Below are 12172 nucleotides of genomic sequence, written 5' to 3' on the forward strand. Positions count from 1 at the left end.
TGGTCAGTTTTAACATAAAACAAGTAGAATATTTAGGTCAGATATGGTCGTATTAAATGCTAATGGGTTAAACAATGCAATTTCACTCACAAAGTAAAAGACGTTTGCTTAAAATGCCACAAAGTGGAATTGAACCAAGAAGTTCATGTCTGCAAAGAAGATATAACAACACTGGTAGATGGCTTTGTTGGTTGCTCCACAAATAAATTTATAAAGTTATTATTATAAGAATAGCCTGGGCAAAGTTCAGAGAGCTCTTACCTCTGCTGGTGACAAAGGGCCTCTCGCTCAGAGTAAAAGGCAGACTGTATGACGCATGTGTACAAACAACCATGCTACATGGCAGTGAAACATGGGCCGTGACTGCTGAGGACATGCGTAAGCTCGTAAGGAATGAAGCCAGTATGCTCCGATGGATGTGTAATGTCAGTGTGCATACTCGACAGAGTGTAAGTACCTTGAGAGAAAAGTTGGACCTAAGAAGTATCAGTTGTGGTGTGCAAGAGGGACGATTCCGTGGGTATGGTTACGTGGTGAGAATGGATGAGGATAGCTGTGTGAAAAAGTGCTACACCCTAGCGGTTGAGGGAACCCGTGGAAGAGGTAGGCCCAGGAAGACCTGGGATGAGGTGATGAAGCATAACCTTCAAACATTAGGCTTCATTGAGGCAATGACTAGTGACTGAGACCTTTGGAAATATGCTGTGCGTGAGAAGACCTGGCAAGACAAGTGAGACCATAACCCATGGCCTTTACCAGGGATGTAGCCAGCCCACTTATGCGTACCTTTCGTTCATTGGACACTAAACTCTGCTTGCGAAGACCTGTTGAGGCAAGTGAAATCGAAATTGAATTTGAAATCGAACCAAATTTGACGACTAGCCCCCATGCTAACCTTCCTTCATTAGACACTAAACTCTGCTTGTGAAGACCTGTTGGGGCAAGAGAAATCGAAATTGAACCAAATTCGATGACTGGCATCCATGTTAGTGGAGCGCTAACAGCACCATTTGAGCGGGATCACTGCCAGAGCAGCTGTCTGGCTCCTGTGCAGGTGGCACGTAAAAAACACCATTTGAGCATGGCCGTTGCCAGTACTGCCAGACCTGCCCTCATGTCAGTGACACATTAAAAGCACCCACTACAGTCTCGGAGTGGTTGGTGTTAGGAAGGGCATCCAGTTGTAAAAACTCTGCCAGATCAGATTGGAGCCTGGTGCAGCCATCTGGTTCGCCAGTCCTCAGTTAAATCGTCCAACCCATGCTAGCATGGAAAGCGAACGTTAAATGATGATAATGTTTATTGTTCATTTATCTCATTTATCTTTGAAACAAACAAAAAAGAGCAAAAAAAAAAAACAACAGAAAAGCAATGAAAACATAAACAATGAAATAATATAAAATAAAAAACAATTGATAAAATAGAATAAAGATAGATATTTGTTCCAAATATAGCAACCTGCTACTATTTATTAAATACTAATTATACCTAGGTTAAAGTATGCAGTAATTATGTTAATTATATCAATAATAATATATGTGCTCTAATTTGTATTAAACATTAAAATTACAAACCAATGAGGGAGCGTCTATTTGATTGTTTGACCAGGTTAGAATGTTGGTCAAATCTCCTTTAAATAGCATCTTCAGATCTCATCAGATGTTTTCGGTCATGTGTGCATGTGTGTGTGTGTGTGTGGGGGGGGGGGGGTCCAAACCATCCCAGCATGGGGAAAGCGGATGTAAAAATGAGGATGCAAAATACATATAATCTATTTAGCTATCTATCTATATACATACAGGTATATATACATATAATATACATTATATACATACACACACACACGCATACATGTATGTGTATAAATATATATGTATATATATATGAGTGTGCCTATATATATATATATATATATATATATATATATATATATATATATATATATATATATATATATATATATGTATGTATATATGTATATATATGTATATATGTGTGTGTGTGTGTATACATCATCATCATCATCGTTTAACGTCTGCTCTCCATGCTGGCATGGGTTGGACGATTTGACTGAGGACTGGTGAAACCAGATGGCTACACCAGGCTCCAATCTGATTTGGCAGAGTTTCTATGGCTGGATGCCCTTCCTAACGCCAACCACTCAGAGAGTGTAGTGGGTGCTTTTACGTGTCACCCGCACAAAGGCCAGTCTGGCAGTACTGGCAACGGCCATGCTCAAAATGGTGTATTTTATGTGCCACCCGCACAAGAGCCAGTCCAGGGGCACTGGCAACGATCTTGCTCGAAAATCCTACGAAGGCCAGTCAGGCGGTACTGGCAACGGCCACGCTCAAAATGGTGTATTTTATGTGCCACCTGCACAAGAGCCAGTCCAGGGGCACTGGCAACGATCTCGCTCGAAAGTCCTTAGACATGCCGTGAGCACAAGTGCCAGAAAGGCGATGCTGGGCACAAGTGCCATCACAAATTCGCTTTCGCTTGCCCCAATAAGTCTTTGCAAGCTGAGTTTCGTGACCAATTTAACTTGATTTAGATTTCACTTGCCTCAACAGGTCTTCGCAAGTGGAGTTTAGTGTCCAATGAAGGAAGGTATGCCTAAGTGGACTGGCTGAGGCCTTAGATTTAGATCTCACTTGGCTTGCTGGGTTTTCTCACGCACAGCATTTGGCAGAATATCTACAGCTGGATGCCCTTCCTAAATGCCAACCACTCAGAGAGTGTAGTGGGTGCTTTTACATGCCATCAGCATGAAGGCCAGTCAGGCGGTACTGGCAACGGCCACACTCAAAATGGTGTATTTTTTGTGTCACCTGCACAAGAGCCAGTCAAGGGGCACTGGTAACAATCTCGCTCGAAAGTCCTTACACATGCCGCGGGCACAAGTGCCAGAAAGGCGACGCTGGGCACAGGTGCCATCATGATTTCGATTTCGCTTGCCCCAATAAGTCTTCGCAAGCTGAGTTTCGTGTCCCAATGAAGGAGACGACGTTGGCATGGGTGCCAGTCGTCGAATTTAACTCGATTTCGATTTCACTTGCCTCAATAGGTCTTCGCAAGTGGAGTTTAGTGTCCAATTTAACTCGATTTCGATTTCACATGCCTCAACAGGTCTCTGCAAGTGGAGTTTGGTGTCCAATGAAGGAAGGTACGCATAAGTGGACTGGCTGAGGCCTTAGATTTAGGTCTCACTTGGCTTGCCGGGTCTTCTCGGAGGCATGTGGCTTAGTGGTTAGGGTGTCAGCATCATGATTATAAGACGCGTGGTGTTCTTGAGCAAAACACTTCATTTCATGTTTCTCCAGTCCACTCAGCTGGCAAAAATGAGTAACGCTGCGATGAACTGGCGTCCCGTCCAGCTGGGGAACACATACACCATTGAAACCGGGAAACCGGGCCCATGAGCCTGGCTAGGCTTTAAAAGGGCGCATTTATTTTATTATATATATATATATATATATATATATATATATATATCATCATCATCATCATCATCATCGTTTAACGTCCGCTTTCCATGCTAGCATGGGTTGGACGATTTGACTGAGGACTGGTGAAACCGGATGGCAACACCAGGCTCCAATCTAAATTTGGCAGAGTTTCTACAGCTGGATGCCCTTCCTAATGCCAATGCCCTTCCTAACACCAATATATATATATAAATAATAAATTAATGAGTCTTTTTTTTTAGATGATAGTTTATAATTTGAGGGAGTTCAAGGAAGTGAGCTGGCAGAATCATTAGCATGTCGGACAAAATACTAAATGGTATTTCTTACAGGACTTTTCATTCTGTGTGGTTAAGGAGTTTCACCATTTTGGATACTTGAAAAGTAAGAATGATTCTTACTTTTCAAGTATCCAAAATGGTGAGACTCCTTTGTCATAAGAAATGGTTACTTCACAATGTCCCTTGAAAAGCTAAATTAAATAGCGAAAACCAGTTGGACATCCATAAAATATGTATATATAGATATAAAAATTTTTATAAAAAGATATTAAGTTATGCGAAACAAAGGCATTTCTCTTTCACTTTTTATATATATTTTCCACATATTTTCAACTCATAATTTTGCCACATGCTGTATACTGATTCTCCAGTATTTTTGCTCCTTTTATATTTCTCTCTCTCTCTCTCTCTATATATATATATAGTGGCTGTGTGGTAAGTAGCTTGCTTACCAATCACATGGTTCTGGGTTCAGTCCCACTGCATGGCACCTTGAGTTTTCTACTATAGCCTTGGGCTGACCAAAGCCTTGTGAGTGGATTTGGCAGACAGAAACTGAAAGAAGCCCGTCATGTGTGTGTGTGTGTGTGTGTGTGTGTGTGTTTGTATGTCTGTGTTTGTCCCCCCACCATTGCTTGACAACCAATGTTAGTGTATTTACATCCCTGTAAATACACATCAAAAGAGACTGTTAGTATAAGTACTAGGCTTACAAAGAATAAGTCCTGGGGTTAATTTGTTCAGCTAAAAGCAGTGCTCCAGCATGGCTGCCATCAAATGACTGAAACATATAAAAGAATAAAAGAATATAACGACCGATAGAATAAGTACTAGGCTTACAAAGAATAAGTCCTGCGGTCGATTTGCTCGACTAAAGGCGGTGCTCCAGCATGGCTGCAGTCAAATGACTGAAACAAGTTAAAGAGTTAAAGAGTAAAAGAGTAAAGAGTATATCCTAGATACAGGCTGATTTGGGGATAAACTACAACAACAACGTCTTTGTTGATGTCCTTGTGACTAAATGGATTATGTGAGTCACTGTCACACCTTAACTCTCAAAAAACACCTACAACACAGCACGGAAAATTACTGCATTATCTCATAACAATATCTGTTACCCCACAGTTATAGCTTGCAACTTTCCACATGTGGGCATATCCAGAGCTGTAGCTATCAATTATGAGAGCAACCATGTGACATATTTGTGAAGACGTAAATTGACATGTGTATGTGTATGTATGTACCTGGAAACAGGTGAGGATTGGTAACAAGAATAGCATCTGGTTGTAGAAATTCTGACTCAATGGATTCTATCTGAACCATGCAAAAATGGAAATAGCTACTAAATAATGATGATGATAATGATAATAATGAGTTCATACATACATACATGTACAAGTAAACACAAAAATGCAGAACAAGTTGAAAATACTAGCATTTGTATACCAAAAGGTAGACCAAAATACTATTTCATTAAAGCTGAAAATGACTTCACAACTTGTTGCTCAGAATTTCATGAATGGTCATGTGGAACTTTGAATAACTGTCTGTGAAGTTTTTTCGGCTTTAATAAAATAGTATATTATATATAAACTGAAGTGCACAGTATTATATATCCATTACAGCCAATCTTACTGATCGGTTTCACACCAGGAGTTCAATGGAATGTTAAGTAACAGTCAAATTACACAATGTAACATGTTTTGTTTATTTGTATTTTTCATGTTCGAAAAATTTAACATTCCTGGCCGTAGTTCCACTCGTGGGGGCCAATGTACTTTCTTGTAATGATCATCATCAGCTCTGCTGTCCTATAAGCAAAGGAAACATGAATACTTTGTGTATCCCCTTGCAAGCCAAGCAAGAAGGCAAGCATCTTTGAAATCACCACAAATATCCCACTTGAACTCAGCGTAATTTATTTTGTCAAGAAATTCTTTGACATTATCATAATTTTATTTCTTCTGTATGGGGTGTGCAAGAGGCAAAGAAGGATATTTATTTCCATTGTGGAGCAACACTGCTTTGAGACTTTGTGTTGAGCTATCTATGAACAGTCACCATTCTGCAGAATCATGCTTTAGTCCAATAGCAGTAAACAAACAAATCACATCTTTACAATAACACAGATCATTAATATTTTCATAGTAAATTTCAAATTCTTCATGGCGTTTCTGGTACACAGATGTCTTGCAGTCTTCCCCCAGTAGATTCCATTCCTTCAACCTTGATGATAGAAGTTCAGCTCCTGACTTAGTAAGACCTAAATCCTTGATTAAATCATCTAGCTCACTCTGATTTGGAAAGTGAAGCTCCGAAGTCATTCTTGGTACGAAAGCTTCCTCCATTTCTTGACTGCTGCTACTTGTTGACTCTTCAGATGAAATATTTTCTGGTGGTAGTGGTACTCGTAAACTGTCATCATGTGGGACAAGTGCTCCAGATGATGGTATGTCTGGCTACTGAAGAGTTTGTCTTCCTTTCACTTTTCTGTACTTTGTCACATCGATCATACAAAAGTAACAGTCATCGTGATGGTTCTTTGTCTCTCTCCATACCCTTGGAATGGCAAAAGGCATTGACCTTCCTGTACTTCTAAACCATCCTTCTAGAGTAGATCGACAGCTTCCACATATCACATGTGGGGCCCATGGTTTGTCCTGGTCACCCATGGGCATTCTGAAATAGGGTCTGTCCACAATTTGGCACCTTTCACGATAATACCTGCTTTTTTCCAATATAATAACCACACACATAGCAAAATCTATCTGGAGAATTTTTACATACTCTAGTAGCCATCCTGAAAGTAGCAGAACTTAGTAATTGGTCTGAAAGAGAAAATTAGACATACATTTAGTAGCGGAACATTATAACAATACCGAATATATAATAACATAGAAAGTCGACATATTTTTTAATTGTTGATGATACACAAAAAATAATTTCATTTCTGGAATCAGAAGAAAAAATATTCATATATATATATATATATGTATGAATAATATATATATATAAAGAAAACAGAAAATGGAGAAATATTGATGGAAAACAATTGATTTATACGTATATATTATATATGACATATAATATACATATATATATATATATATATATATATCATCATCATCGTTTAACGTCCGCTTTCCATGCTAGCATGGGTTGGACGATTTGACTGAGGACTGGTGAAACCGGATGGCAACACCAGGCTCCAGTCTGATTTGGCAGAGTTTCTACAGCTGGATGCCCTTCCTAACGCCAACCACTCAGAGAGTGTAGTGGGTGCTTTTACGTGTCACCCGCACGAAAACGGCCACGCTCGAAATGGTGTCTTTTATGTGCCACCCGCACAAGCCAGTCCAGGGGCACTGGCAACGATCTCGCTCGAAAATCCTACAGGAGCCAGTCAGGCGGTACTGGCAACGGCCACGCTCAAAATGGTGCATCTCATGTGCCACCCGCACAAGAACCAGTCCAGGGGCACTGGCAACGATCTTACTTGGCTTGCCGGGTCTTCTCACGCACAGCCCATTTCCAAAGGTCTCGGTCCGTAGTCATCGCCTCGGTGAGGCCCAATGTACGAAGGTCTTGCCTCACCACCTCAGCCCAGGTCTTTCTGGGCCTACCTCTTCCACGGGTTCCCTCAACTGTTAGGGTGTGGCACTTTTTCACGCAGCTATCCTCCTCCATTCTCACCACATGTCCATACCAGCGCAATCGTCTCTCTTGCACGCCACAACTGATGCTTCTAATGGTAAGACAACAAAAGAATGAAAGAGGCCTCAGTATTATGTAAATAGAGGAATTTATTTGTAATATATGTGACAATTATTCGGTCTCCATAATAAAACTCTGAGTTAGCAAATTTAATTGCCTCAATAACTGAAGAGATGGTGGTGCAGGTTTCCACCCCGACATCTGAAACTCGGAGTTTTATAATGGCAACCGAATAATTGCCACATACTGTATTACAAATATATATATTTATATATATATATATATATATATATATATATATATATATATATATATATATATATATATATATATATATATATATATACACACACATACACAGAAACATATATATATATATTCATACACACACATACACACACACACATTGTTGTATATATATATATATATATATATATATATATATATATGTGTGTCAATGGCAAGAAATAGTCATTTATACTCTATCAACATGACAAAGACCAACATGACGGCATGATGGGCCGAATTGACATCCGCATTTTGTCCAAACACCTAAAGGACTTATCACTTAGACAAATACAAAAGTATATCCTCATAAATGAAACGTTACTCATACTAAATAAGAAATGCTTGTAGGCGGTAGAGATATCTCAATGCCGTGGGTACCATCCATGCAGCATACATACATAGGTACACTTGTAAGTAGGCAGTCAAGTAGGTAAATAGGTAGGTAGGTAGGTAGATAAGTAGATAGGTGTTTAGATGGTTAGGTTAGATACATAGATTGTTAGGTAAGTAGTTAGTTAATTATGTAGTTTGGTAGATCAGTGGGGAGATAGGCAAGTAAATAGGTAGGTAAGAATGTAGGTAGGTAGATAAATAGGTAGGTAGGTATGTAAGTAGGTAGGTAGGTAGGTAGGTAGGTAAATAGGTAGTACAGATGGTCACGCACATATGCACATATGCACACATGCACATACATACAAGGAGATAGAAACACATGACTATACACACATGCACAAACACATACATACACCATGCACATGCATGCACACATGCTCAAGCATACTTAAAGCACATGGGCTCACACACATACATGCACAGACACACACACTCTATGCATGCACATGTACACACATACACACCACTTATATACATGTACATATACTTACATGCACAGGCACACACATATATATACACAAAGCATATACATAATACACGTAAACACACAAACATATATAGGCACACATATATACATAACAGGCACATGTGCACACACACACACACACACACAAGGATTTACATGCACAGACATGGAAGCAGAACTACACACACACACATGCACACACACACACACACACACACAAACACACACACAGAAGAATACATGCATGCATACATTCATACATGTGAAAGCACACTACACACTGGCATGCACACACATGCATGCAACAAGGTCTCCAACAGATGAATGCAGCTTCCATGACGGACCAAGAGAAATGTCACTGAAAAGGTTGCAAATTGCAATGACAGAGCTTTGACAAAATAAAAACAACAACAAAACGAACGACTTACTGTTTAATTAAGTAAAACAAATAATCAATTAATTGGATAGTTAACCAATTGACTAATAATAAAGGAGTGGAATTGAACCAGCGTGTGTGTCAATATTATAGGCATAATATTGTGTGTGTGTGTGTGTGTGTGTGTATGTGTGTGTGTGCGTGCCTATATGCACAGAAAGTACACATAAAAGTTAAAATAATCACCAGATAAAATATTTTTGCAAACAAAATTATTTTCTTCAAGATATTATTAATATGAAATGTGTTTCATATATTTACTAGCTGATTGAGTTTTTATTTTTAATGTTTAGATGCTCAAAGCTTATAGTATGAAGATAAATATTTGGAGAAGTTCTTTGTTGATTTCATTTGACTTTTTAAATTTTTATTTTGCTCCAGGTTCAGTATCCAAGCCAAAGCTTAATCACCATGTAAAATGGAAATAGCATACAATATTTGGCATTATAGTAGATTTAACAGAGTCATGTGTTATTTGGTTACAAACCTTAGGGGTAAACTTATTAGTGCTTCATTTTACTTCTTGTAAATTCACAAGGCTATGAATGAATCTTGAAGTAATTATGATTGTTGTATTGTTTTTCCTTTTTCTTTTTCTTTTTCTTTTTTAATATTCAGATTTTAACTTGTCTTGGCATGATATGTTTTGCTAGCAGCCAACTAGTACAGGAGTGGAAAAACAGATATGGTTCTTTGCAAAAAACAGAAAGATGATGATGATAATGATGATGATGATGATGATGATGATGTGATGATGACAACAACAACAGCAACAACACTAATAATAATAATAAGAAGAAGAAGAAGAAGAAGAAACATAAACTGATGAATCAACAAAAAGAAAAACTGAAAGAAAAGACTAAACGAAGTGTCTGATTGTTAAGAATTTTTCTGCTTTGTTTGGCAAATATGTTTTTCTTAAGGCAGAAAAAAAAAAAAAAGAAGCTCAATCAAACCTCTTCTGAACTAAACAGAGCAAAAGGCCAAAACAGACTTCATATCTCACCAATCTCCTGTGTACTTCAACACCACATAAATATCCTGCAGTTTTTTTCTTATTTTCTACATAATTGTATTTATTGAGCGAAACTTTGTTATTAATTATTCAGAAATTTTAGAATTTTGGTGTAGGATATCATCCTCGCAGTTTGTTTTTTTGAAACTCACTATGTTATGTTAAGCTGACTGATATGCATATGGCATCTTTCAAAACGGGGAATCATATCAGTATTTCAACTAATATAGCCAATCCTATTTTGTTATTTGAAAACTCTGTGAGGCTCTTGTACTGTCTCTGTAAATAGAGCACTAGATATCTTGGTTCATGGGAAATTAGTTTGTATCTTTGATGTACAAATCATTATGTTGTTGTTACTTTTATCATTATTGTTGTTGTTGTTGCTACTTCTGCTGCTGTTATTGCTGTTTTATTCTTGTTGTTGCCACTATTTCTGTTGTGGCTGTTTTTGCTGCCAGCCTTGTTGCTCTTATTGTTGTTCTTGCTACTACTGCTGCTATTGTTGTTGTTATTGTATGTCATTGTTATTGTTCAATAATCCAAGTTATTTATGTCTCAGCTAAGGACAGTGAGCTGGCAGAATCATTAGCATGCTGGGCAAAATGTTTAGCAGCATTTCTTCCATCTTCACATTCTGAGTTCAAAGTCCGGCGAGCTCAACTTTGCCTTTCGTCCTTTCAGGTTCAATAAAATCGACTTACACCCTCCCCCAAAATTGCTGGCCTTGTGCCAAAATTTAAAACCAGTTAGGTCTCAGCTAGCATTTATCATGTGAAGGTGCATGGTCTAGTGGTTAGGGTGTTGTATTCACAATCATAAAATCGTGGTTTCAATTCTTGGACTGGGTGATGCATTGTGTTCTTGAGTAAAACACTTCATTTCACAATTGCTTCCATTCACTCAGCTGTAAATGAGTCCCAGCAATAGCTGGGATATTAAATCTGTGATGGACCAGCATCCTGTTAAAGTGAGGGGCTGTAATCTCAGTTACTTTTTATGTCATGGAAACCAACTTAAGCTCTGGCCATATGAGATCTAGGATTCATGACAAACCTAAGTAAGCATTTAGTATGAAACTATCTCATCAAAACTTTGGGGAAACTATCCATAAGTTCAATACCATAAATATGCAATGCTTCAGCTTGGTCTGGATCCATACTGTATGATACCATCTAGTATTTAGCTAGCTATGTGTGTGTGAGGTTGTGGTGTGAGATGTACTCAGAACTGGTCATGTCTATGATGCCACAAGGTAGCAAGTTTTCTGTGTTATTTCTAAACCAGCTCATGTTTATATAAACTCTTGGCTGTTCAAGGTGCTTCCATTTAATCATGTATGGGTTTTCTTCCTCTTCTAAGCATGATACATGGCTGTCCAGGAATGTGATATTGCACCTTTCTAGTATTCTAAAAGAGGATGTGTGGTTGTTCATGAAACCAAGCCAAATCAGAGTGGAATCTGGTGCAGCCCTCCTGCTTGCCAGCTCTGGTCAAACTGTCCAACCCATGCCAGCATGGAAAGCAAACATTAAAGGATGATGATGATTATGAGGATTTATATATGTGTATGTGGGTGTGGGTGCGTGTGTGTGTGTGTGCATGCATGTGTGCGTGTCTATGCCTGTGTGTGTGTGTGCATGCATGTGTGCGTGTCTATGCCTGTGTGTGTCTTTCTCTTGACATTTTACAATGAGTCTAAACAAGCATCATCATCATCATCATCATCATACAAGCAATGTATTTCTTTTCCAGTCTTGCATGAAAAACATGTCTGCTCAAAGGAAAATAGTACCTTGCTTGGAAACAGGTGAAGGTTAACAACAGGAAGGGTGTGTGACCTGGGAAAATCTTCCTCAATAAATTCTGTCTGACCCAAGCAAGCATGGAAAGTGGACGTTAAAAAGATGATGGCAATGAAGATGATGATGATGATGATCAAAACAAGGTCAGTCATAATTTTCTTTTAAATGTTTAACTTTTAAAAATCTCAATGATAAGTGCACCAATGATTTTTAACTTTTCATGTGAAATGGATTAATGATTTCTTTTGATTGATCTCCAGTGTGCAACTACATCAACAGCAATTGACAATTACTGTGGTAAGGTATG

At 38.5% G+C, this 12172-nt stretch overlaps 1 long non-coding RNA gene across 1 annotated transcript in view; it reads left to right on the plus strand.

Moving 5' to 3' along the window:
- LOC128248124 (uncharacterized) overlaps positions 1–12172 on the plus strand; it is a 133493-nt gene that overhangs the window by 22402 nt on the left and 98919 nt on the right. The window contains exon 2 of the long non-coding RNA XR_016242337.1: positions 11816–12008. This is a non-coding gene — a long non-coding RNA (uncharacterized LOC128248124). The remainder of the gene's footprint in view (positions 1–11815; positions 12009–12172) is intronic.

This window comes from Octopus bimaculoides, chromosome 6 (genome assembly GCF_046866305.1).
Source record: "Octopus bimaculoides isolate indiv1 chromosome 6, ASM4686630v1, whole genome shotgun sequence".
Lineage (NCBI taxonomy): Eukaryota > Metazoa > Mollusca > Cephalopoda > Octopoda > Octopodidae > Octopus > Octopus bimaculoides.